The following is a 25660-nucleotide window of genomic DNA, read 5'->3' as shown; positions in this document are numbered from 1 at the left end:
TGTTTTCCAGCAAAAGAAGAATTCTAGAAACCCTTTTGAGCCAATTTCGTTTGCGGCAACATACATTTGTATTTAATCTTTTTCTGCTTCATTTCTAAATAGCACTGAAATATTTTGTATATTGTAAGATGTCATCAAATGACTTATTCTGCCAACAGATTACACTTTGTGTTATATGGGCACTGATCCCTGGTCTTAAAGCTAACACAAGCTGAGATACAAAAATCCCCATGTTTTCTTTTCAGGGTATTCTCTCCCACTGTGCTGCTAAAACACCGGCAACAAACATTCATAATACTCTTGAACTGATTCTTTTGCTTCTTGTGTGGTTCAATCCATTTTCAACTATTCTAAGTGATTTGGAGACACTCTGACTTTCAGAAAGGTAATCACTGGTTTATATTTCTTCAGAACTACAGAAAATAGAGCATTAGTGTGTGCATCTCTTGGTGGCTCATCATGGGGCCCTTGTACCGTAGTCTTACATTTAGCCCATAAATCACTTGGTACTACAATCTCAAATAATGTATCCAAATCAGCCCACAACCCCCTTTAAAGTTTCATGAATCAATCAACTTGTATGTACTAGTGCACAGGTTTGTATCTCAGTTTTGAGAAGGTGTTTGTAAATGCTGCAAGATCACCTCAGCTCCGAGGCACATGAACATACACTCCTCCCGCTATTTCTCTAAGTGGATAAGCTGAACCTCCTTCTTCGTCTGCCTCTTTATTATATTTTCCTATTTCTTGAGGTTTCTTTTTCTTTTCCTCTTTCTTTGCCCATTTTTCTAATGTTTCAGAATCACTTTAATTTTTGAGAAGTTCTTTTGTGGTTTGTGTAAGTGTGAGAGAAATTATAAAGGAGGGTGAACTGCTGCAAGGAGTGAGATCATAAATCATAGTGTTTCACGCTGGTATTGATTGGTTGGTGTGCTTTCATGCTGGTATTGGTTGGTGACATCAAGGTGCTGCGCTGAGATAGGGCAGTGACTTTGTGAATACTGCAATGGGATTTGTTAACAGGATTTTGATAAATAACAACTGAGACAAGAATGGAAGGGAAAATTTCACATTTACAGAACAGAATCATAACATTGAACTGTGAATTGATTACTTTACAAGTCCTGTGAAAACATGAAATTGTTTTAAGGATTGAAGAGTTTTCTGAGAGGAGATGTTATAGTTCGGATACGGAAAGGTGAAGAGGGACCTCCTGAGGGTACACCTGCACATTTTATGACAACTGAGGTAGGATTAAATACATGTTTGTGGCTTCATCAATGTTGCAAAATTACTCAAAAAGAGGTTCCCTTGAAGTTTCCAAAATATGGGAGTTATAAAATAAGGATTATTGACAAATTAAGAGACAAATCATCCTAAATTAAACCACTACCTAAGCCTGTGCAATTTGAAGCTTTAAGCATGTGAGAAAAGGCTGCCAGAGACAAAGTGAGAGAAAAATACCAGGAAAGGACAAATAGAGCAATGTACAATCATGCAGATGCTTGATGGGATGAGGAACAGCGTTGATGGAGGAAAGCCATAGTCAAATGCACTAGATTATATCCAGCTATTTCAATCAAAATGCTGAAGAAGGGGAAGAAGAAAAATGCTAAAGAAAAAGACAAGAAGGAAAAAGAGGATGAACATGAGACAGACAGCGATTCAGGAGATAATATATTAGAAGAGATGTTAGCTGCCTGGCACCCACTTTATGCAACTACAGGTAATAGTCCTAGTGACAGCTCTTCTCTAGTGGCAGCTCCTATAGAAAATAGAGAGATAGAAGTTGAGAGACCACTTCAAATACTGCAGAATGCCCCAACACAAGTTACTCAGAGACAGATTGTTCCTCCACCTGTGGTAAATTAACCTTTTATGCATGTACCGGTGCAAGCACTGCAAGACACAACTGTGCAGGCAGTGCCTAGATCAGTTGCAAATTCCCCAGTAAATATTAATCTGACCACAAAGACACAAGGAACGGTAGGAGATCTGCCTGGATACCACCTCAGACAGTTCAAACACTAACAGATGGGGGAAGAATTGTCTTTATGATACCAATGACTCAGCAGGTGACTAGCTTGATTGAGGATGACATTTTTCCACTATGGTTTGAGGAAGCTGTAGGTATTAACACCTTGCCTGCTAAGGCAATTCCCGCTGGGTGCTGGGCTTTGACATTTACCATTGTTCATGACAAGGTCAGCTCGTCATAAGCACAGGTCCAGTAAACTGCATGACGAGCTGACCTTGTCATTAGCATGGAAGTGGTTAAAAAGACAGAAGGCTCAGTGCAAATGATTAGCCTAGAACATGAGAAGGAGAGGGCATTAAATATCCCAAGAATAAAAACGAAAATAGAGGAAATTATAGTGGATTTCGAATTTTTGAAGGCATATCAAGAAAAATAATTAGTTTAAATAAGTAAAGAAATTACAAGACCAGCAGCAATTACCCATGAGAAATTGACTGATGTGACCTAGAAAGATGAAGTTGATACTCCAAAAAGCTCTCCTTACTAGAAAGGTCATAGGGTAAAATTGGATGGTGCAGCACTTGAAAATATGCATCCCACAGGAATGCTATTACACATTACCGAATTGATAAAATGGATTAATAAATGGATTAAAACATATATCAATTCTTGTTTGTTCTTCTAAAGGAAAATAATAGCACTTTAACAACTGGGATATTAGGGTTTTACACCTCAACTTTTATCATCACACATAAATTTCATTTGCAAGTGAATTCTCAACCAGTGTGAAATCACCCAAATCAATGCAGTTTTCCCTGTTTGCACAATTAGGTTATGCTAACATCAATTAATATTGCACAACTACAACAGATGATTAGTATTTCTTTTTCAATTTGTGTAGGTGATGGTACCTCACAATCTACACCATCAAATCTCTGCAGACAAGAAATACTATTCGACTATGTCTTATTAAAGGGTGTTCTACACTTGGCTCAATCTTTTGTTATGATAGGATCTTAAGCTACGCAGAGTCTGAATTCTTCATTCTTTTCACATAGAAACAATAAACACCTTCATTCATCAAATCATTTAATCTCAACTCAATAATACAATGATAAACACAATTACAATTGCGATAGATGTTCCATCACCCTATTAATACGCACACCTCCAAACAGCAACTGCCTTCGAAAATCACCCCTATTCGGCTCCTCAATCTCTGGGAATTGGCTTCCAGGATTCGGGTATTTTATTCTAACTCGGGTAATTATTTATATCTCCTTATTCAGAACATTTGGCTAAATACTATGCTATCAGAAAACTGAAAGCGCAGATTGGGCCCAAAAATGTAATCTCTGGGCTCAATTATAGTATTATGATAATTTTCCCCACATCGCTTCTCGGCCTTTTCGCTAAGATCAAGTGTAGTATCTGTTTTATCAGTTTAATGATAATTTTCCCCACTAAATCATTCTTCTTTCTCTGGATGGATCTTGGAATGTTGTATTAGGCATTAAGGAGCATAATCAGACATCACAAGTTTAAATAGTATCAACAGTTTTAAGTTCTGTCTTCATCTTCATTTAGCTTTATTTCGATTTGAGTCAAATCATAAAAGCATTACATTTAAATCTCCCCCATATGCTTTACAAAACACAAAATCAAGTACATTACAGTAATTAAAGAAAAAGCAACCCCTCTAGTTTTACGTAGTCTCAATGCGGCCTTTAGGAAACTTAAAGTACAACAAAGTGTAAAATTGTCAGAGGACATTTTTAAAAACAGCAGTGCCACCCTAGCGTGTTTGAACTTGAGTTTCCTAAGCTGATATTTCAAATATAGTCTCCTAGGTCCCATAAGCTAAATCAATGATGAGAGTTAGGGTAATTTTTCTAACACTTTATTCTCATTAAGAAATTAATAACGTTCTTTTCTTTATTTTGTCTTTATTTCAGGTTGTCCATAAATAAAATAAGTTTATAGAAATCTCATCAAAAGAATGGTTAGAACACAGCATAAAATATATAATGCATTAAGCGTGTTCCATAAAGGAATAGGGGGCATATTATCAAGGACAGGCGATACATTATCGCCGCTTTTATCGGCAGGAAACTGCCGATAAAGCGACGATAATGACCTTGATAATATGCTCTATGAATTCCAATCGAAGCCCATGTTAGATGTGTTCACATCTAACATGGGCTTCGATTGGAATTCATAGAGCATATTATCAAGGCCATTATCACCGCTTTATCGGCAGTTTCCTGCCGATAAAAGCGGCGATAATGTATCGCCTGTCCTTGATAATATGCCCCTAGATTCCCTGTTCTAAAGATCGGAGTTTTAGAGTTCAAGAACCCATGAAGAGTTCGAATTTGAAGCACAGGGGTAGATTAGAGGAGCATGAAGCTTCAAAGCCAAATTAGAGTAGCAGAACTTCCCATAAAGAGTAGTTCATAAGACTCACCGAGTCTCAAAAAATCCAAGAAAATGAGCATACAGTTGCAGTACCAATCTGTTGAAAATCAAATAGCAAAGTGAGGCAAAAAGGGAAAAAGTAGCAGCAGTAGCCGCTCACAACCACCAAGGGTCTAGGTCTGAGGCAAAAGCGTTGAGATTGTGTGAGTAGCTACCTAGGAAAACGCACTAATACGAAAGTCAGGAAAACATGTTAAAACATTGAATCAAGCTTCTTCTTCCATGAACCAAAAGGATGGCAGGCTTCTTCGGTAAGCAGGTTCAGCTCCTCCGTTCCCACAAAAATACATGTGGCTCGTACACTTTATCACAAGGTTAGATAAAGTCAGGCTTTCTTAGTTTGATTCTGGGAACATTGGTTCCCATAATCCTTAAAACACAGATCAACTTCTACATATAAGTTCATTTCACTGCGAGAACAATGAACTAATAACTAAAAGGCAAAATCACTGTTAGGTAATGCATTCTTTTTGCTATGAATCAAGCATCATTGTTTAAAATGCACAAATCATTCTATTCAAAGGTTATATGAAATACAAGAAAGAAGGAAATTCATGGCTTTTAATAAATAAAGTGTTGCTTATAAGATAATACATTGGTTAAACTAGATCATTCTTCAATTATGACAATATTTCTAAGCAGGTAAGTTTAAAATCAAGCTACTAATTCATGTTGTGCACATTTATACAATATTAGATTTTTCTTTTAGTTAAAGGAAAATTGCTTCATAGCTTTTGTATGACCTACTAGGGGAACCATGACTGGTATTGTAAATCAGCACATTTCAAATGCGTGTGTTTTTCTGCATCTTCTTTTATATTTGTCATTGCACATTAAACTAATAGATTCATTATTTTTACGTTAACAAATTAGCTTTCCCACAGGCTACTCCTGGGAATCTAAAGCCGATCGAAATTTCCTTTATGCGCCAAACTACATTGGTGCAGTTAAAATGTTTGCTATCATAGTAGATGCAAGGAGGTAATACTTAGCAAAGTGAATCAAGGGGAAAATAGCACTGTTCTGCCTCCAGCTGTCACTACAGCGTTGAAGTCACTTGTTCTATCATGGGTGCAGAGACTTACCCTGGTTCCCTCAGCCGTTTGCTGTCACCTGCATTAAATCCTCTTGACAGTGGCCATCCTCCACTCATTAAGAGAATGATGATTCCATTATGTCAGTTTGGATTAAGCTGCTGTTTGCACTTTGCAGAGGAGATTGTACTCCAATCCCACCCAGGAAATTATATTTGCAGAATAACAAATGCATAATGAATGCGCATTTACAGTTATTTAAAATGGCATATTTAATGTTCAAATAGAGGGTGTTAATCATTGTGCAAATCCAACTATCACATATGAATTACAGCATGGCGGAAGGTGTTACAGCTGGCAAGGCACCTGTGTCTGCTCAGTGACAGGGTACGATGAACAATATTTTAAGTGGCCTCTGCTATTAGCCTATTTGTTGTGCAACATTTAACAGTTAGTCAGACTCTCAATGCCTCCCGAATAAATATTTTTGGGATACTTACACAAATGACAAGCCTGTAAAAGCCGCCAGATGTTGGGATGAGGTTTACAAATATAAAGACAAATTGCAATATTTCTCCTCATCATAATACAACCGTGACAAATAAGAATTTTAAATTAAAATACAATTTGGACAGTGACGATAGAGCTGTCTCATATTCAATTGTTTATTATATTTGTATGTTCTTGAGCTAGAAGGAGAGGGTTATTTAATGAAAAGGCATTGTCCCAACACTAGCACGGCCGGGCCGTAGTCAGTGCTAATTGGCAGAGACACCATTTTGTGCTCCTACTAGAATAAACAAAAGGGTTTCCCTCTATCTGTGTAGTTATTTTTTAAAGTCTTCTACCTTAAAAAATTTATTTTGTGAGCTTGGAGGAAGGTGAGTCTATCCACAATGCACAGGGGATGACTATTTGTGGGGCATGGGTCTTCTATGCAGGATGTTCCAATAGACACTAACTTTTGCATGCAGTTTTCTTCTTTTACATGGATTTCACATGAATGATAATATCTACAGAAACTGTAAAATACCCGCAAATCACTCTAGCTACAGGTACATTATCATAAACACTCATCAAAACAAATGCTGAGCACCTTTATCTTGGTCCTGTTTCAACATCCTATATACAGGGATTTAAGCGCCACAACTTGAGTCACCGAACAGGAACACAAGTTCACTCAGGGGTTGTAAATTACCCTGTGAAGACCGAAGAGACAGTTTTATACCACAGTTTAGAAGGCAAGGCAGAGATCCAGTATATATGTGCAAGGGTCAGTTCAAAAACTCAACAGTAGTTTTACAATCAGAACAAATAAATCTAACTCTCCCTATCTTATCACCAACTGGAGGCCTTTGAAGACAGCACTGGAAGAGGTAGTAGTTTTATTTATTTATTTATAAAGTTTTATATAGCGCGAACGTGACCCACGAGGGTATCAGAGCGCTTTACAGTATAAGAACATAAATGGTTGAGGTGGTATACATACATTCGAAAGTGTCAATTCGTACAAAAGGAATATAAAATATATGAATAACAAACATAGAGGACCATGAAACTGCAGGATGTAGTACAATATACAGTTAAAGAACATTAGGTGAATGTGCTAGCAAACATACATATTATAACCACGATCGAATCCCAATGGATAAGAAGGGTATAGATAAAACCAAGAGCCACCACCACCAGCTAAGCTTTACACTACATACAAATATTGAGCAATAAGGGTAGTGATATTCGTCATACATAAAATGGACTCAACCATTCCACCTGAGACAGGCAATAGTATTCCGATCATAAAGATGACTCGGTGACATCCTAGAAATCAAACTTATGGCATGAATTTGTTCATCTGCAGTACTTTTACTTCTTTTTTGAAGGAGGTACGGGAAGTAATTGCACACACTACTGGAGGTAAGGAGTTCCAAATCCTTGGTGCAATCCCTGAGAAAGCTCTATAACCAGTTCTCTTCTTATGGAAGGATTGGGGTTTCAGAAGGAAAGTGCTCGCACTTCGTCTGCAGCCTCGAGACCTTTATAACTTTAGAGCTAGGTAACTGAGTGTATTGTTGTGAATTGCTTTGTGTGTCATGCAGGCCACTTTAAGGTGTATTCGTGCCTCATGGGGCAACCAATTCAGGGCTTTCAAGGTTGGAGAGATGTGACAATTTGTTTTGGTTCCTGATACCAGTCTAGCCGCAGCATTCAGTGCTCCTCTTAGCGGAGCCAGCTTGTATTTAGCGACACCACAGAGGGTGGTGCTTCCGTTGTCTAAACTGGGTAGCACTAGGGCAGGTACAGCCATTTTTAGATCAGCCTGAGGGAGGAAGGATTTGAGTTTCCTTAATATACTCAACTTGTAATTAGCTCCCTTGGAGGCAATAGAGATGTGCGACTGCATATTCAGATGTTTGTCTATGGTGATTCCTAGGGATTTTGCTGAGTCAATGATGAGGGGGACACAGTCAAAGGAGGTCAGGTGCTTTAACCATAAGTCTAGCTTTGGTGTTCAGTTGGTATTCAGAATGAGGTGGTTGTTAGTGAGCCAGCTTTGCGTGTTGAGTAAAATAGTGTTGAGGGCAATGAAATCTTCTGGTGAGATGATTTTCAGATACAGTTGGGTGTCATCCCCGTAGAAGTGTACAGAATGTTCGCAGATTTCAGTGCGTTCACCAAAGGCTCCATTAGGAAGTTGAAAAGAATGGGTGGTAGGGCAGATCACTGAAGAACACCAAGGATGCCCATAGAGGGTTGCAAGAGTGAATTCCTCATCTTGAATCTTTGAGTTCTGTTATTCAAGAAGGAGGAGAACCATTGCAGCACTGTGCCCGAGAGGCCCATCCTTCGTTCCAATAGGGACAGAAGGTTGGCATGCTTGACCGTATCGAAGGCGGAGGACAGATCAAGAAGTATCAGTAGTGTTTCAAGGATGCAAGGAATTTCTGTCAAGAGTTCCAAAGATGTGACAAAATTCTTTGAAGTGATGCTGCACAAGAAGTTTCAAGATGTGCCACAAGCAGAAAATTTCTAGGAAAATAAACTCAGCACCAGGCTTAAATATTGTTTAAGCTGGAGAGCCAGGAACACAGGTGAAGAGCAGAACCAAGCTGAGGCACACAGGTGAAGAGCAGAGCCCAATCAGTGGCTTCCTGTCATCTTCTCATCAACAGGGAGGAAAGGCAAGCACCAGGCTATTACCTTATGCGGTCTTAATAGACAGTGGCATCCTCAAATCCTGCAGTAGATTCTCGAATATAAAGATTCTCAAATCATGAATTAGACCCTCAAATCACAGAATCCACAATTCTGCCATAGATCATCGCACCCAACTGAGCTTGCCATTCAGATAGGGCATATTGTCACGGCTTTTGAGGTGCCTGCATGCCAGAAGGATTGGTTGGGCTGGTGATTGGGGAGTTACAAATGAGCAGCACACATGTAGTACCTACAATCCTGGCCTGACTCCTGAAATATCATCGAGGGCAACATCCTGTCGCACAAGCAAAGGAGATTTGATCAATCAATTGAATGTGTGCTAAGGGGAGGTCTTCTCAGGTAGGAACTGTGTTTTTGTTAACTGACAGGTGCATGGCAGTATGAAATATGTTGGAAAAGGACAGTGCAGGCAAAAGAAGTACATACAAATGTTGGGGGATGTGGAATTCAGAAGAGGGGGAAATTAGTTTATTATAAGGGCAGTGTGGATGCGTAATAATGACAGATGTGTAGATGACAGATGCAGAAACATTTTTTGCAATCGTGTCCTTGGTCCATACAGGATGAGCAGCATCTGTTCAGGTTTGTCTTTCTATTTTGCGACTTTCAATCTTTCGATCCCATTATATACCAAGACAACAAGTTCCAGAAAAAACCAAGACTGTGGCAGCAATCCATTCATGAACCTGGGAAACTTGGCAGCTATCGCCTTAGAGGGAAAAATGGGTATGAGAAAGATTGAGATGCATAAGAGAGATGAGAATGTGTGTCTGTGTGTGCCTTTGTGTGTGTGCACCAGTATGTGTGCACGAGTGTGAGGGATGTGTGTAGATGAGAGATACGTGAGACAACTGTACAGGGTACATGAAGAAGAAGGTGGGCTTGAAGGGACAGAGGAGTATGTTCAGTTCAGGGAAAGATGTCTGGAGGTAGGAGTGTGATGTGGAGGAAGAAAATGGGCTGAGTAGGAAGAGTAGACATTTCTTTTGTATTACTCCGCAAAGTTAGGAAAATAAACACTGAAATATACCAGTTATAGTTTAGACATGAAACTTAAAATTACACCAAAATCAAGCAGCTTTTGACCTCTCATATTACATCACTTGTTAAAATTAAATTTTAAAAAAGAGACGAGAATGTGGTATGTGTTTTTTTTTTTTTAGGGATGGATGCTGTTCCTGTCTGAAAGCCATTGTATGATGGGATCAGAAGTTATAGTTTTTTTAACTAAACTATAACTGGTGCAATTCAGTGGATTTGTTTATTTTACGTTAGGTTAGGTCTCATTCCAATACTTAACCAAGAGTCACCTTAACCGTTAATTTTTTAGTGAAAAAAATAATATATATGCATAGTGCTTCCTTATGTATTTCAAAGTCTGTACTGGTTTGTAGAGTAAAGTGAACATCAGTGTAGTAGATGATATCATCAGTGATGTCAATGATGCCATTTGAGATGTCATCAATGATGTATTTGAACATGTCATGAGTAACATGATATGTGAGGTCATTAGCAGTGCATGGTAGGGTGCAAGTTATGGTTAGCTCCATAAACTACAACTGGTGAATTTCAGTATATTTGTTTAGTTTAAAATGATATCCCTAACAGACATTTTCATCTAACTATAACCTTACTTTAACCTTTATGTTTTCAGTCCCTCCCCAAGTCCATACAGTCCCTGGTGACACAAGTAGTTGAGGAACTCTCCAACCCCAGCGCCAATACCAACGACATCCCGCCCTTGCAAGATCTGTGCGACTCACTGGCCACCTTCTTCCATCGCAAAGATCACCGACATTCACAACAGCTTCAATTCCCCATCCGCCTCGACAGCAACAGACCCCACCCTGAACACCAAATGCACCAACCCGCTGACCTCCTGGTCCCACGTCATCGACGAAGAAACACGCAAGATCATAAACTCCATCCATTCAGGATCTCCGTCTGACCCCTGCCCACACCAAATTTTCAACAAAGGCGACGCAATCATCGCACCCCAACTACGGATGGTCATCAACATCTCCTTCGACACAGCAACATTCCCGGAGAGCTGGAAGCATGCCGAAATCAACGCCCTCCTCAAGAAGCCCAAGGCGGACCCCAAAGAGCTCAAGAACTTTCGGTCCATCTCCCTGCTCCCCTTCCCGGCGAAGGTCATCGAGAAAATCTCCAACATACAGCTGACCCACCACCTCGAGGACAACAACACCCTAGATCCATCCCAGTCCGGATTCAGACGAAACCACAGCACCGAGACAGCCCTACTCGCCGCCACAGACGACATCCAGCACCAGCTAGACAACGGCGAAACTTCAGCCCTCATCCTCCTGGACCTGTCAGCCGCTTTCGACACGATCTGCCACCACACACTAAGAACACGCCTCCAAGAAGCCGGAATCCAGAAGAAGGCCCTGGACTGGACCACGTCCTTCCTCTCCGGTTGAACCCAGCAAGTCCGCCTCCCACCCTTCCGATCCGAAGCCACCAACATCATCTGCGGCGTACCCCAGGGCTCCTCCCTCAGCCCGACCCTGTTCAATGTCTACATGGCCCCCCTCGCACAAGTGGCCCGGCAACACGACCGGAACATCATCTCCTATGCCGACGACACCCAGCTCATCCTCTCCATCACCAGAGACCCGCACACCGCCAAAACCAACCTCCACGAGGGCATGAAGGCCGTCGCCGAGTGGATGAGGAGCAGCCGCCTGAAGCTGAACTCGTACAAGACGGAGGTGCTCATCCTAGGCCCCACCCGCTCTGCGTGGGATGACTCCTGGTGGCCAACCACACTGGGAACAGCCCCAACACCCACGGACCACGCACCACGCACCCAACCTAGGATTCATCCTCGACTCTTCCCTCTCCATGTCAAAACAGGTCAACGTCGTCTCCTCCTCCTCCTCCTGCTATAACACCCTCCGCATGCTTCGCAGGATCTACAAGTGGATCCTGACCGAAACAAGAAGAACTGTGACTCAAGCCCTCGTCAGCAGCAAGCAGGACTACGGCAATGGGCTCAGCCAAACACCTACAACGACTACAACGCATCCAAAATGCCTCCGCCCGACTGATCCTCAACCTCCCCCGCCGCAGCCACATCTCCTCCCACCTAAGAGACCTGCACTGGCTCCCTGTCAACAAGAGGATCACCTTCAAGCTCCTCACCCACGCACATAAAGCACTCCACAACACTGAACCAGCCTACCTCAACAACAGACTCCGGCGGCAGATCCTTCTCCTTCCTCGCCGGCAAGACCTGGAACACCCTCCCCACCCATCTGCGGCAGACCCAAGACCTGCTCACCTTCAGAAGGCTCCTCAAGATCTGGCTCTTCAAACAGTAGCAGCACCCCCCCCCCCCCACGCAGTGCCTTGAGACCCTCACAGGTAAGTAGCGCGCGTTACAAATTCTCTGATTGATTGATTGATTGATTGATCCCAGAGGCCTGCTCAAACACTGTGTCCCCGGGAGCCCAGCCCTTGACACACTAGATTACCTGCCAGGAAGGACGCGAGCAGGGAAACATGTGTCTAGCAATTTGAAATCTCCCATCAGGTGGTAGAAGACATGACTTCCCTGCCCACATATAGCATTTGTAAATGGACCGCTCAGGCCCATTTTGTGCCCTCTCTGAACCTCAATTCTAGAAAAGCTACTAATAATACTTTTATGAAGATATAGGTGTCAGATAAGATGGCTGTAATAAAATAAGCCTTTAAACAGAATGCTGGCAATGACAGCACACACCTACAGCTAGAAAGACAGTGGAAAGTCATTCACATACACAGGACACATGTGAGGTACTTTGACACCCACTCACTGGCTTCCATCTACATAGTGGTGTACACAGACACTGTATGTTCTCCAGCTTTGACCTTAATAAACCTCAATTGTCCTTCCACTGTCTCTTTTTCATTATTTCTTAAACATTAGGTGGATCTGAGGGAATCCATGTTAATCTTCTTGGCTCTTTCTCCCTGTGCACATAATGAGTGACTAAGTTAACTGTCTACCTAAAGTTAGATTTTCAGAACTATTCTTCAGAGTGAGCTAGACATTGAGCGGAAAAATCACCTTTTTTACAAGGTAAGAAGACCAAACTACATTGACAGCAACTGCATATCAGTCTTATTTCCCTTCTAAATATGGGTAATAGACTACTTTTTAAAGTTGTTGCAAGCCAGCTTGCCCATATATGGTCAGATTGAACCTTCCAGTACTATCTGACTTTGTTCCCGGTAGACCGTTGTCACACAACTTGAAGATGTTGAACAGTTTCAACCAGTATTTGCTTCTTGCATTTACCTCCGTAACCAGTGGCCTCATTTGCACACTGCTAGCCAATGTTTTTTTAGTTCCTGCAGCCACCGCATTGGTACATGCCCTTGCCTATAGTTCTGAAGAGGCCTAGAATCAAAGGCCAAAACAAGTCAACCCCCTCCAATACTAGGAGCACGCTTCACAAGATCAACAAATCAAAGTTGAAAATCTTTTCTATAGCCCATTGCCCGAACTGTATAGAGATATTTGATCCATCCCTCTATGAGTAAATCCTCCATTCTGTTTCTCTTACTCTAGGCGACCTACCTGGAGATGGTACTCATATTCCTTACAATGGATTCGACCGTCTACTCTAATACATTGTGCATTTAACAAGGATTGTGCTTGATATATACGTACGTTTTTCATCTTGGTGCCTATGTTGCTTGTTTCGCTCTGCGTAGTAATGATGCCCTGGTTAATATAATAAATAATTAATATTTGTATCTATGCAAACAATTTTTAAGTAACCAGTTAAAATTTCTTTTTTTCATCTAATAGCAATTAATAAGTTATTGTGTTACTATTTTGATGCATCTATCTTTCTAGATCTTCTCTTTCTAATATATCTTAGTAATATAGCTTAGGCTCAAGAGGGTTATACAGGCTTAACCCTTTAGGTTAATCCCACAGTCTGCAATGGCAGGCTTGCTGTGAGTAGTTTACTTGGGTCACTCAAGGTGGCACAAATAGTGCTTCAGGCCCCATTGACACCTTTAACACCCTAGCCCTGGGTAACACTGGAACCATATACTAGGTACTTATAAGGGGGTTTAAGTCCTTTGGCAATTGGTGTTACCAATTCACACATATCAGATCAGGGAGAGAGCACTGGCACTGGGGCCCGGTTAGCAAGCAAAAAGTTGGTGGGGGCATCTGCAAAACAAAGTCCTGGTTCTTACAACACATTAATGATGTTGTCCCTGCCCTTGATTGCATATCAGAGCTAGTTGACACATATAATCTACTTATTCACGATCACTTGGTACAACTGCCTGGAAACATAGAAATTATTCACAGTAGTAATAGAACACTGGTCATCACTTGTCCTTAATGTCCACAGCTGATGCCTCTACAAGTCAAATGTCAGAATGGCCAAACCAATTTTAGGTACAATAATGTTTGATGGAATCATGTTGATGATTTCAATACACTTTGCATAGGCTTTGTATGTAGGTACTTGCTAAAACCCATCTAAGATTGTAAGGATCATTACCATACTTAAGGATTCCGATGTCATGCACCATGTATTGAAAAGTTCCTTTGTCCCCACTCAAATAATGAGATTGATCTTCCCTCCTCTAACTTTACGTCAGTGAGTGCTCACCAAGATTGTCATATTGCTTTACTGCCTGGGCTACACCAACAGTAACAATCAAGGCCTTTTGCACACACATAATGCAGTCTGTGACATGTTTACAGCATGAAGGCTAGAGCTCAATTTGCCTTAGCACCAGAGACCAGGTCATACTAATGACTCTCATCACACATTGCTAATGAATCAATCTGTTACAATCAAATATATCTCTAAGGTAGGCCCGTCACATAGGTTATAAGATGACGGTTTATTGAATAAGATAACTCTTAGGGCTTTATTACAAGTCTGGTGTTCCAGGGACCGCTAGATTTGTGGGGGCGCAGCGGTGGAAGTCTTCTGACCACACTATTATAACTAGGGCGCTCAGACCCCCTTTGCCCAACCACAGCTGCCAGGGAACTGCTGTTCCCTTTCTGTGTTGCGGCAGTCAGGAGGCTGCAATATGCTTGGTGGGACCACAGCAGTCCCGCCAAAAATATTTCGAGTTTCCTCTCCGCCGCGGTTTTCACTGCTGTTCCTCCTCCAGGAAAACCATTGCAGAGAGGAAAAGGCTCCCTGGTGCCTCTGCACCCTGGGCTGCATGCAAGGGGCACAGCATGTGTGCCCCTGTGTGCATGCACCACATTTCCTGCATGGCATGGACTTTACAAATTGTCTTGTTGCCCACTTTCTTTTTGAGTAATGCTTTTTTCGCATAGCGCCCCAAGATCATCACTTTGATCCTGTGTGAATTTATGACCTTTGTTGGTCTCGTTGTAAGTATTAGGAGCATTTAGTCCCCTTAGTAGGCCAATTTTGGTGTGGTCCATCACTACCAGGTCATCTGCGTATTGAAATATTTGGAACTTATTGGTGCCTATTTTGGGACTTGCAAGTTTGGCATTTTGAAGCATCTTCCCTAAATCTGATGTATATGAATCAAAGAGAGGTGGAGCAAGAACGGAGCCCTGTTTTAGGCCTCAATCAGCCCTTTTTTGAGATTGTATTTTCTGCTATTTTGACTCTTATCAGGTTTTATTGTATAGGGAGATGATGGCGTTCAAGAGGCCTGCTGGGATTTGCCAGTTCCGTAGCTTATTCCAAAGCTTATGTCGAGCAACCCCATTGAATGCTGCTGAGTAGTCGACAATGCAAGCAAAGACTGTTTTTTTCTTTGTGATGTTTGCTTGCTGGCTCAAATAAGATAGTGAGTCAAATACAATATCCCCTTTGGACAAATTACAAACTAGATACTACATTTGCAACCTCATCAAACAGAATTAATTAAATCAATACCGTCTAGCAAGAGCAAAGATGATGCAAAAATGATATTACAAATATGTATACAATTTATTATAACATTCATAAAAATAAAATTACATTAAAACACATATCTTAGCACAATGAAATAAATATACAGACAATAATGGCAACAAGGGAATAGTACATAGAAAATATTGCTAATTAAAATAGAAGAGGACAAAATAGTCAGACATAATTAAATCAAACTCCAAATTGTACATATATATTTGAGATGGAGAAGTTATTTAGTCCAATGACTTAGCGTGTCAAAATTCAGACTGGCATCGACGCGTTTCGGTTTTGGCAACTTGATTTAAAAGCCAACACCTTCCTCAGGATTAAAATATAAATTCCCACATTTTACGGTATATCTGCAAATAAAAATGTACAATATAAGATACAACATATCTAACTCTAAATTACATCATCTAATACTCCTGCAGGTTGTATGACACTATACTCCATTCATTCAGACCTTCTAAACATTTATTTCAAATATAGGCTAATGATTAATAGTCCATTACAGGCATGTAACCTTGTCCAGATAGCTTTAAGGAACACATTCCATCCTACGAAGGCATATAAAGATCCTTTCACCTCTTGGGACAGATATTCTATTAGACTGATTTTATATATGGTTAGGTATTCCTATTAATGAGCAATCAGACCGTATGGAGATATCTCATATGGGTAGTGTATCAAGGTCAAAGTTTACCTCTCTCGGGACAAAAATGGCACTCCCGAATCTTCTAAAACTTGGTCCAAACCTTCTGAGCAGCGGTCTGAAAAATTATTAAATATATCAGTATTAACATCAACTTGATGTGGGCTATGTAGCCAGGAGCTCTTATCATAATATTCATAGAGCTCACCTATTACGTTTTTCCTTGAATTTGTCACAGGGAAACTCGATAATAGTGCCACTTCGAACCCTTGTGTTTCTAAAAATAAATCAAGGGAAGGATCATATCTCCCTATGCTTTTACATCAAGAAAGGATTCATTTGATATTTAAAAGCGAATACTCAGCCTCTATAGTTACAATGTGTTAATAAATATCTACAGATTTTAGCAACTATTGATATTTAATCAGTAGCCATAATGCACTGGCTGTCATCATAGTATAATAAGTATTTCCCTTCACCTTATGTGCACTTATGTGCGATCAGCAACGTCAAATAACAGTTGCTATGAATGTATACATGTTGCCATTACTAAATCCGGTTTACTGTACAGGGTACTAAACGAATTAAACACCCACAGTCAATGATAATAGACTTTAGAGGGGATGTGTGTGTTATTTCTAATAAAAACACACAAAGGGACACAACCCGCAGTGGCTATTCGTAAGCGCTTCCATATATATAGCAACAAAAATAATAATAACGTTTTACCTAAAAATCGAAGCTGGTAGACGTTGCACGTAAAACTACGTTGCAATGATGCCTCCTGCATCCGATAACACTCAAGATAAAGGGTAGTATGAAACTCCCATTAGGAGCTAGACCGCCCGCAGTCTGTAAGGATTAAGCACAAACATGGGGGTCAGGTTAAATACGCATATCCCTGCAATCGCTCAAATCATCCCCAGGCTATCGTACATACCTGCTCGTATATGTGGTACAACGGAGTATGTGGGTGTCCGTGCCTCGAGAAAGCATCAAAGGACTAGAGATTTCGATGCATTTTTAAGCCCCTGGGTACGCGCGAAACTAACGTGATTGACCCCTGTGTTAATTGCTTTCGGTATTTTGATGGGCGAGATAGATGACGGACCATTTCTATACGTAGTTCACAGTAATGTGAACTACATTAAGCCATGATATAAATCACATTAATACATGATATAAAATCACCTTGAATATTAGGAAATCCTCAATCTTCTGAAACAAAACCTCATAGTGCATTTAGCTTGTTTAAGGCGGTGTCTAACGAACCTGACCAATATTTTATTTTGCACATCAAAACGGAAAACATATTTCCATTTCGTTCTCAATGAATGTAATATGCGAATCGGCATTGATAGGTATGTTTTTTAATTCATACATAAAAATCATAAACCACTAGACTCTCTCTCACCGAATTACATTCAAAGATGGCGGTCGGCATATACTCATACTCGCCAAAAGAAGGAGTTATACACTGACATTTTAAAATCGATTTCAATCGTCAAAGAATGTTAAGCCTTGTATTTCAGCAGATCTACATATGATAGTAGTACTACAAAAAGGGTTTGATAACACAGTACTCGTCTGCACTTTTTAAACATAATGTGGAAACAAACAAGTGTCCAATTTTTATATATCAACATCACCAGTTGCTAATATTGTATTTCATTATCAGAGTCAACAGAAGCACATTATCTAGCATAAGTACAATGAGTTAACACATTAGTTTTCAGCATACTTATTTCTATTAGTCATCATAACAGTCTAGTAGCGGTTAACATTTTTATTACAATCAGATTCATTATTACATATGTTCTGACGGATGTAGTCATAATTATTTGGTAATAATTCACAATTCTTCTATATCATGACTCAACTTAGTGGCATAATATTAGTTGGCATATTACTACAGCATAGCTTTTTACTGCATCCAATCCTTCTGCACTCGCTGAAATGATGTATTACTGTCTAGCACTTATTTTGACTCCTATTAATAGTCAATATGTCTACATAGTTGTAATCTTCTAATGAAACCATGTTGAAAATTTACTGTAAAGAAAAAGACCATTTTGGTTCGCACAGTTCGTAGGGCCTAATTAGGCGTTCCCATTCTTCTTTTGAATTTAGTCCTATTCTTACAGTATTTAGAAAGGAAATATACCACTGCTCATGTGCTTTACGTTTCATTAGTATATTTCCACCACCTTTACCAATCTTGATTTTCTCAATAATAAACCATGTAAAATCATTTTCACTGTGGCCCATCTTGGGAAAATGTTCAACCAGAGGCGCTGTTAACTTTCTAGTCTTGATTGCCGACCTGTGTTCTTGGAACCTAGTTCTTGCTTCTCTTCCAGTTTCCCCAATGTAGCCTAGACCACAAGGGCACTGTAGAAGATATACAATGTTTCTACTTCTACAGTTGGTCAGACATTTACTTTTCAATGTTTTACTATTAAATCGTATCTCATTGGTTTGTAGACATTGTGGGCACATATTACATGTACCGCAGCGGAAGTTCCCTACTACTATGCTATTGTCTAATGTACTCTGGGTGATCTTGGTCTCTTCGAGATATGTGTTTACTAGTAAATCTCTGAGATTTTTATTCTTTTTAAAGGCAAACATAGGTTTCTCCAATTTAGTTGCTTCTTCATGATTCAGAATGTGCCAGTTTTTATTCACTACATTCTTAATCTGATTGCTAATTGTGGAGAATTGACCAACAAACACAATTTTAGTTAAGGGTTCTTTCTTTTTCTCTTGTTTGTGAACAAGGGCCTCTCGATCATAAAATCTTGCCCTCTTCATGGAATGGGAGAGTAACTTCTTTGGATAACCTCTATCCTTAAATTTCTTCCTAAGGGTTTCAGAGTGTTTGTAAAAGTCATCCAAATCAGAACAATTCCTCCGTAAATGGAGAAATTGGCTGAACGGAATGCTCTCTCTGAGTTTTCGGGTGGAAGCTTGAAAAATGCAAAAGTGTATTTTTTGCAGTTGGCTTTCTGAAAAGCTCAACTTCCAAGGTACCATTGACATTTTTAATTGAAATGTCCAGGAAATCAACACTCGTAGTGCTCTATGAGGAAGTAAATCTTAAATTGGGATCGCCCAAATTGAGCCATGCTAAGAAATCTCCTAAGTTCTCAGTGGGACCATCCCAAAAAAAAAAGATGTTGTCAATGTAGCGGTACCAGCCCTCTACATTTTCTAAAAACTGCGCCAACTCATTATAGATGTGTTTATTCTCGAATTCGCCTACATAAAGGCAGGCCAGACTCGGGGCAGAGGTGGCCCCCATGCTGGTCCCCTTAAGTTGTTTAAAATATTTGTCCTTAAACAAAAAAAATTGTTAAAAAGGATGAGTTCAATGCCTCTTACAACAAATTCCTTACTAGCACCGCCTAAATTATGGGAATCAAGTATGTGGTCGATAACCATGACTGTATCAGTCTGAGGGATGTTAGTGTAGAGAGACTCAATGTCTAGAGTGACCAGACACTGAGTCTCTTTACAGAAGTCCATTCCCTCAATCAGCGAAATCATGTGGGCCGAGTCCCTGACATAGGATCTCAATTTGCAGACAATCGGTCTCAAGAAATGGTCCACATATTTGCTGATTGGTTCGAGCAAAGAACCGATACTACTGACAATCGGTCTCATGGGCGGATTTTCTAAATCTTTGTGGTTCTTGGGGAGACCGTATATAGCAGGGATTCTTGGTTCTGTATTATTGAGGAAGTGAAACTCATCATCACATATCCAGTTTGATTCCATTGCTAAATTCAATAGGTCAGTACAATCTTTAGATATGTTAGGCAAACTACTCGCTTGAGTGCGGGTATAGTGTTCACCAACCTCCAAAAGGCTTAACATTCGCCGGTCGTAATCGTTGGTGTTAAACACCACGATTCCACCACCCTTATCTGCGGGTTTAATGGTCAAAGATATATCATCCTTTAGAGAATTTAGTGCAGCTCTTTCTTCCTTACTAATATTATGGGCACTCGAATTATTAGATTTCCCCAAAACATTAAATATACCACTCTCAACTGCAGTCTATGTGTAGGCGAATTAGAGAATAAACACATCTATAATAAGTTGGCGCCGTTTTTCGAAAATGTAGCGGGCTGGTACCGCTACGTTGACGACATCTTTTTTATTTGGGACGGTCCCACTGAGAACGTAGGAGATTTCTTAGCATGGCTCAATTTGGGCATCCAATCAAGCCCTCGCCGCAATTCCACGCATCCATAGATCCACCATGGGGGGAAGATCCTTCTCCTACTTAGCGGCCAAAACCTGGAATTCTCTCCCCACCCACCTCCGCCTTACACAGAACCACCTCTCCTTCAGAAAACAACTAAAAACTTGGATATTCGATAAGTAAAGCACCCCCCTCCCTCAAGCGCCTTGAGACCCTCTGGGTGAGTAGTGCGCTATACAAATGCTAAACTTGAACTTGAACTTGAACTTGGGCGATCCCAATTTAAGATTTACTTCCTCATACAGCACTACGAGTGTTGATTTCCTGGACATTACAATTAAAAATGTCAATGGTACCTTGGAAGTTGAGCTTTTCACAAAGCCAACTGCAAAAAATACACGTTTGCATTTTTCAAGCTTCCCCCCGAAAACTCAAAGAGAGAGCATTCCGTTCAGCCAATTTCTCCGTTTACGGAGGAATTGTTCTGATTTGGATGACTTTTACAAACACTCTGAAACCCTAAGGAAGAAATTAAAGGATAGAGGTTATCCAAAGAAGTTACTCTCCCATTCCATGAAGAGGGCAAGATTACATGATCGAGAGGCCCTTGTTCACAAACAAGAGAAAAAGAAAGAACCCTTAACCAAAATTGTGTTTGTTAGTCAATTCTCCACAATTAGCAATCAGATTAAGAATGTAGTGAATAAAAACTGGCACATTCTGAATCATGAAGAAGCAACTAAATTGGAGAAACCTATGTTTGCCTTTAAAAAGAATAAACATCTCAGAGATTTACTAGTAAACACATATCACGAAGAGACCAAGATCACCCAGAGTACATTAGACAATAGCATAGTAGTAGGGAACTTCCGCTGCGGTACATGTAATATGTGCCCACAATGTCTACAAACCAATGAGATACGATTTAATAGTAAAACATTGAAAAGTAAATGTCTGACCAACTGTAGAAGTAGAAACATTGTATATCTTCTACAGTGCCCTTGTGGTCTAGGCTACATTGGGGAAACTGGAAGAGAAGCAAGAACTAGGTTCCAAGAACACAGGTCGGCAATCAAGACTAGAAAGTTAACAGCGCCTCTGGTTGAACATTTTCTCAAGATGGGCCACAGTGAAAATGATTTTACATGGTTTATTATTGAGAAAATCAAGATTGGTAAACGTGGTGGAAATATACTAATGAAACGTAAAGCACGTGAGCAGTGGTATATTTCCTTTCTAAATACTGTAAGAATAGAACTAAATTCAAAAGAAGAATGGGAACGCCTAATTAGGCCCTAAGATCTGGGCGAACCAAAATGGTCTTTTTCTTTACAGTAAATCTTCAACATGGTTTCATTAGAAGATTACAACTATGTAGACATATTGACTATTAATAGGAGTCAAAATTAGTGCTAGACAGTAATACATCATTTCAGCGAGTGCAGAAGGATTAGATGCAGTAAAAAGCTATGCTGTAGTAATATGCCAACTAATATTATGCCACTAAGTTGAGTCATGATATAGAAGAATTGTGAATTATTACCAAATAATTATGACTACATCCGTCAGAACATATGTAATAATGAATCTGATTGTAATAAAAATGTTAACCGCTACTAGACTGTTATGATGACTAATAGAAATAAGTATGCTGAAAACTAATGTGTTAACTCATTGTACTTATGCTAGATAATGTGCTTCTGTTGACTCTGATAATGAAATACAATATTAGCAACTGGTGATGTTGATATATAAAAATTGGACACTTGTTTGTTTCAACATTATGTATAAAAAGTGCAGACGAGTACCGTGTTATCAAACCCTTTTTGTAGTACTACTATCATATGTAGATCTGCTGAAATACAGGCTTAACATTCTTTGATGATTGAAATCGATTTTAAAATGTCAGAGTATAACTCCTTCTTTTGGCGACTATGAGTATATGCCGACCGCCATCTTTGAATGTAATTCGGTGAGAGAGAGTCTAGTGAGTTAGGATTTGTATGTATGAATTAAAAACATACCTATCAATGCCGATTCGCATATTACATTCATTGAGAACGAAATGGAAATATGTTTTCCGTTTTGATGTGCAAAATAAAATATTGGTCAGGTTCGTTAGACACCGCCTTAAACAAACTAAATGCACTATTAGGTTTTGTTTCAGAAGATTGTGGATTTCCTAATATTCAAGGTGATTTTATATCATGTATTAATGTGATTTATATCATGGCTTAATGTAGTTCACATTACTGTGAACTACGTATAGAAATGGTCCGTCATCTATCGCGCCCATCAAAATACCGGAAGCAATTAAGACAGGGGTCAATCACGTTAGTTTCGCGCGTACCCAGGGGCTTAAAAATGGATCGAAATCTCTAGTCCTTTGATGCTTTCTCGAGGCACGGACACCCACATACTCCGTTGTACCACATATACGAGCAGGTATGTACGATAGCCTGGGGATGATTTGAGCGATTGCAGGGATATGCGTATTTAACCTGACCCCCATGTTTGTGCTTAATCCTTACAGACTGCGGGCGGTCTAGCTCCTAATGGGAGTTTCATACTACCCTTTATCTTGAGTGTTATCGGATGCAGGAGGCATCATTGCAACGTAGTTTTACGTGCAACGTCTACCAGCTTCGTTTTTTAGGTAAAACGTTATTATTATTTTTGTTGCTATATATATGGAAGCGCTTACGAATAGCCACTGGGGGTTGTGTCCCTTTGTGTGTTTTTATTAAAAATAACGCACACATCCCCTCTAAAGTCTATTATCATTGACTGTGGATGTTTAATTCGTTTAGTACCCTGTACAGTAAACCGGATTTAGTAATGGCAACATGTATACATTCATAGCAACTGTTATTTGACGTTGCTGATCGCACATAAGTGCACATAAGGTGAAGGGAAATACTTATTATACTATGATGACAGCCAGTGCATTATGGCTACTGATTAAATATCAATAGTTGCTAAAATCTGTAGATATTTATTAACACATTGTAACTATAGAGGCTGAGTATTCGCTTTTGAATATCAAATGAATCCTTTCTTGATGTAAAAGCATAGGGAGATATGATCTTTCCCTTGATTTATTTTTAGAAACACAAGGGTTCGAAGTGGCACTATTATCGAGTTTCCCTGTGACGAATTCAAAGAAAAACGTAATAGGTGAGCTCTATGAATATTATGATAAGAGGTCCTGGCTACATAGCCCACATCAAGTTGATGTTAATACTGATATATTTAATAATTTTTCAGACGGCTGCTCAGTGCGGCCAACCTACTAAGAAGGTTTGGACCAAGTTTTAGAAGATTCGGGAGTGCCATTTTTGTCCCGAGAGAGGTAAACTTTAACCTTGATACACTACCTATATGAGATATCTCCATACGGTCTGAATGCTCATTAATAGGAATACTTAACCATATATAAAATCAGTCTAATAGAATATCTGTCCCAAGAGGTAAAAGTATCTTTATATGCCTTCGTAGGATGGAATGTGTTCCTTAAAGCTATCTGAACAAGGTTACATGCCTGTAATGGACTATTAATCATTAGCCTATGTTTTAAATAAATGTTTAGAAGGTCTGAATGAATGGAGTATAGTTTCATACAACCTGCAGGAGTATTAGATGATGTAATTTAGAGTTAGATATGTTGTATCTTATATTGTACATTTTTATTTGCAGATATACCGTAAAATGTGGGAATTTATATTTTAATCCTGAAGAAGGTGTTGGCTTTTAAATCAAGTTGCCAAAACCGAAACGCGTCGATGCCAGTCGGAATTGTGACACGGTAAGTCATTGGACTAAACAACTTCTCCATCTCAAAGATATATGTACAATTTGGAGTTTGATTTAATTATGTCTGACTATTGTGTCCTCTTCTATTTTAATTAGAAATATTTTCTATGTACTATTCCCATGTTGCCATTATTGTCTGTATATTTATTTCATTATGCTAAGATATTTATTTTACTGTAATTTTGTTTTTATGAATGTTATAATAAGTTGTATACATATTTTTAATATCATTTTTTGCATCATCTTTGCTCTTGCTAGACTGTATTGATTTAATTAATTCTGTTTGATGAGGTTGCAAATGTAGTATCTAGTTTGTAATTTGTCCAAAGGGGATATTGTATTTGACTCACTGTCTTTTGCAACCCTACCCCTTTGGCTGTTGGGGGTCCCTCTCTTTTATTAGAGAGTCAAATAAGATAGTGCCATTATGTTATCAATTGACAACCCTCCTTTATGAAACATAGTTTGATATGGGGGAGGACTTCTTTATCTTTGATCCATGTGTTCAGCTCCGCCAAAAGAGTGCTAGCATAAGCTTTCCCTTCGATGTCCAGAAGGGCAATCAATCTGTAATTTGTAGGTTCTTTGTTGTCTCCTTTCTTGAATATAGGCTGTAACAATGAGCCACGCCATGATTCCGGAAGATTAGCTTGCAGTCGACACTTGATGAATTAGGTAGATAGATAGAACTCCTCCCCAATATGCCTAGTCTTCTCTAAACATTCCTCCAGGGAGCCTGTAGGGCCCGGGGCTCCCTCTTTTCTCTTTTCTCCTGAACGGCAGGAATGTCTTGATCTCTGCCTCCGGCCGCTGTCCTTGACACACCGTTGCCTTCTGCACCCACGACCGAGCAGTCCTCCATACTCACCTGCTGAGCCCACCCTTCATTTTCTACGTAGATTGTGGCTACGTGACTTAGCCATACTTCGACAGAGACAGAGTTGCATCGATCCACTATGGCATTTTCCAAACGGGCAATATATTGTCAGAACTGCCGGTGTTTATAATTCTTATATAACTCATGGATCTTAATCCATTTTTCCACAAGGTACTTCTGTTTTAAATTCCATATCAGTTTGCTTACGCTCCACATTGAGTTCTTTGCATTTATGCTTAGTGACTTGTATACCAGTGTTCAAGTGATTCCTTTTTGCCCCTTTTAGGTTCTGGGTTAGTTCTCTTAATGATTTATTATCTTGCCAGGTTTGCATAGTGAGTAGATTATTTGCTCGGGGCTGTTCCTTGCTCATCCCACAAGGGCTGTTTACAGGGCCAAAATCCATGATCCCAATTTTCAATAGTATCTTTGCAGCTAACACAGTTATTTTTGCATTCCTGTTCTTG

The 25660-nt window shown here is 39.8% G+C and overlaps 1 non-coding gene across 1 annotated transcript; it reads left to right on the top strand.

Moving 5' to 3' along the window:
- Positions 1 to 3370: 3370 nt before the first annotated feature.
- On the top strand, positions 3371 to 3553 carry LOC144771197 (U2 spliceosomal RNA). Its single transcript, XR_013599157.1, has one exon. It is a non-coding gene; the product is annotated as a U2 spliceosomal RNA (small nuclear RNA).
- Positions 3554 to 25660: the final 22107 nt, after the last annotated feature.

The sequence above is a fragment of the Lissotriton helveticus genome, chromosome 7 (assembly GCF_964261635.1).
Source record: "Lissotriton helveticus chromosome 7, aLisHel1.1, whole genome shotgun sequence".
Taxonomy (NCBI): Eukaryota; Metazoa; Chordata; class Amphibia; order Caudata; family Salamandridae; genus Lissotriton; species Lissotriton helveticus.
This window is presented reverse-complemented; position numbering and strand designations above follow the sequence as displayed.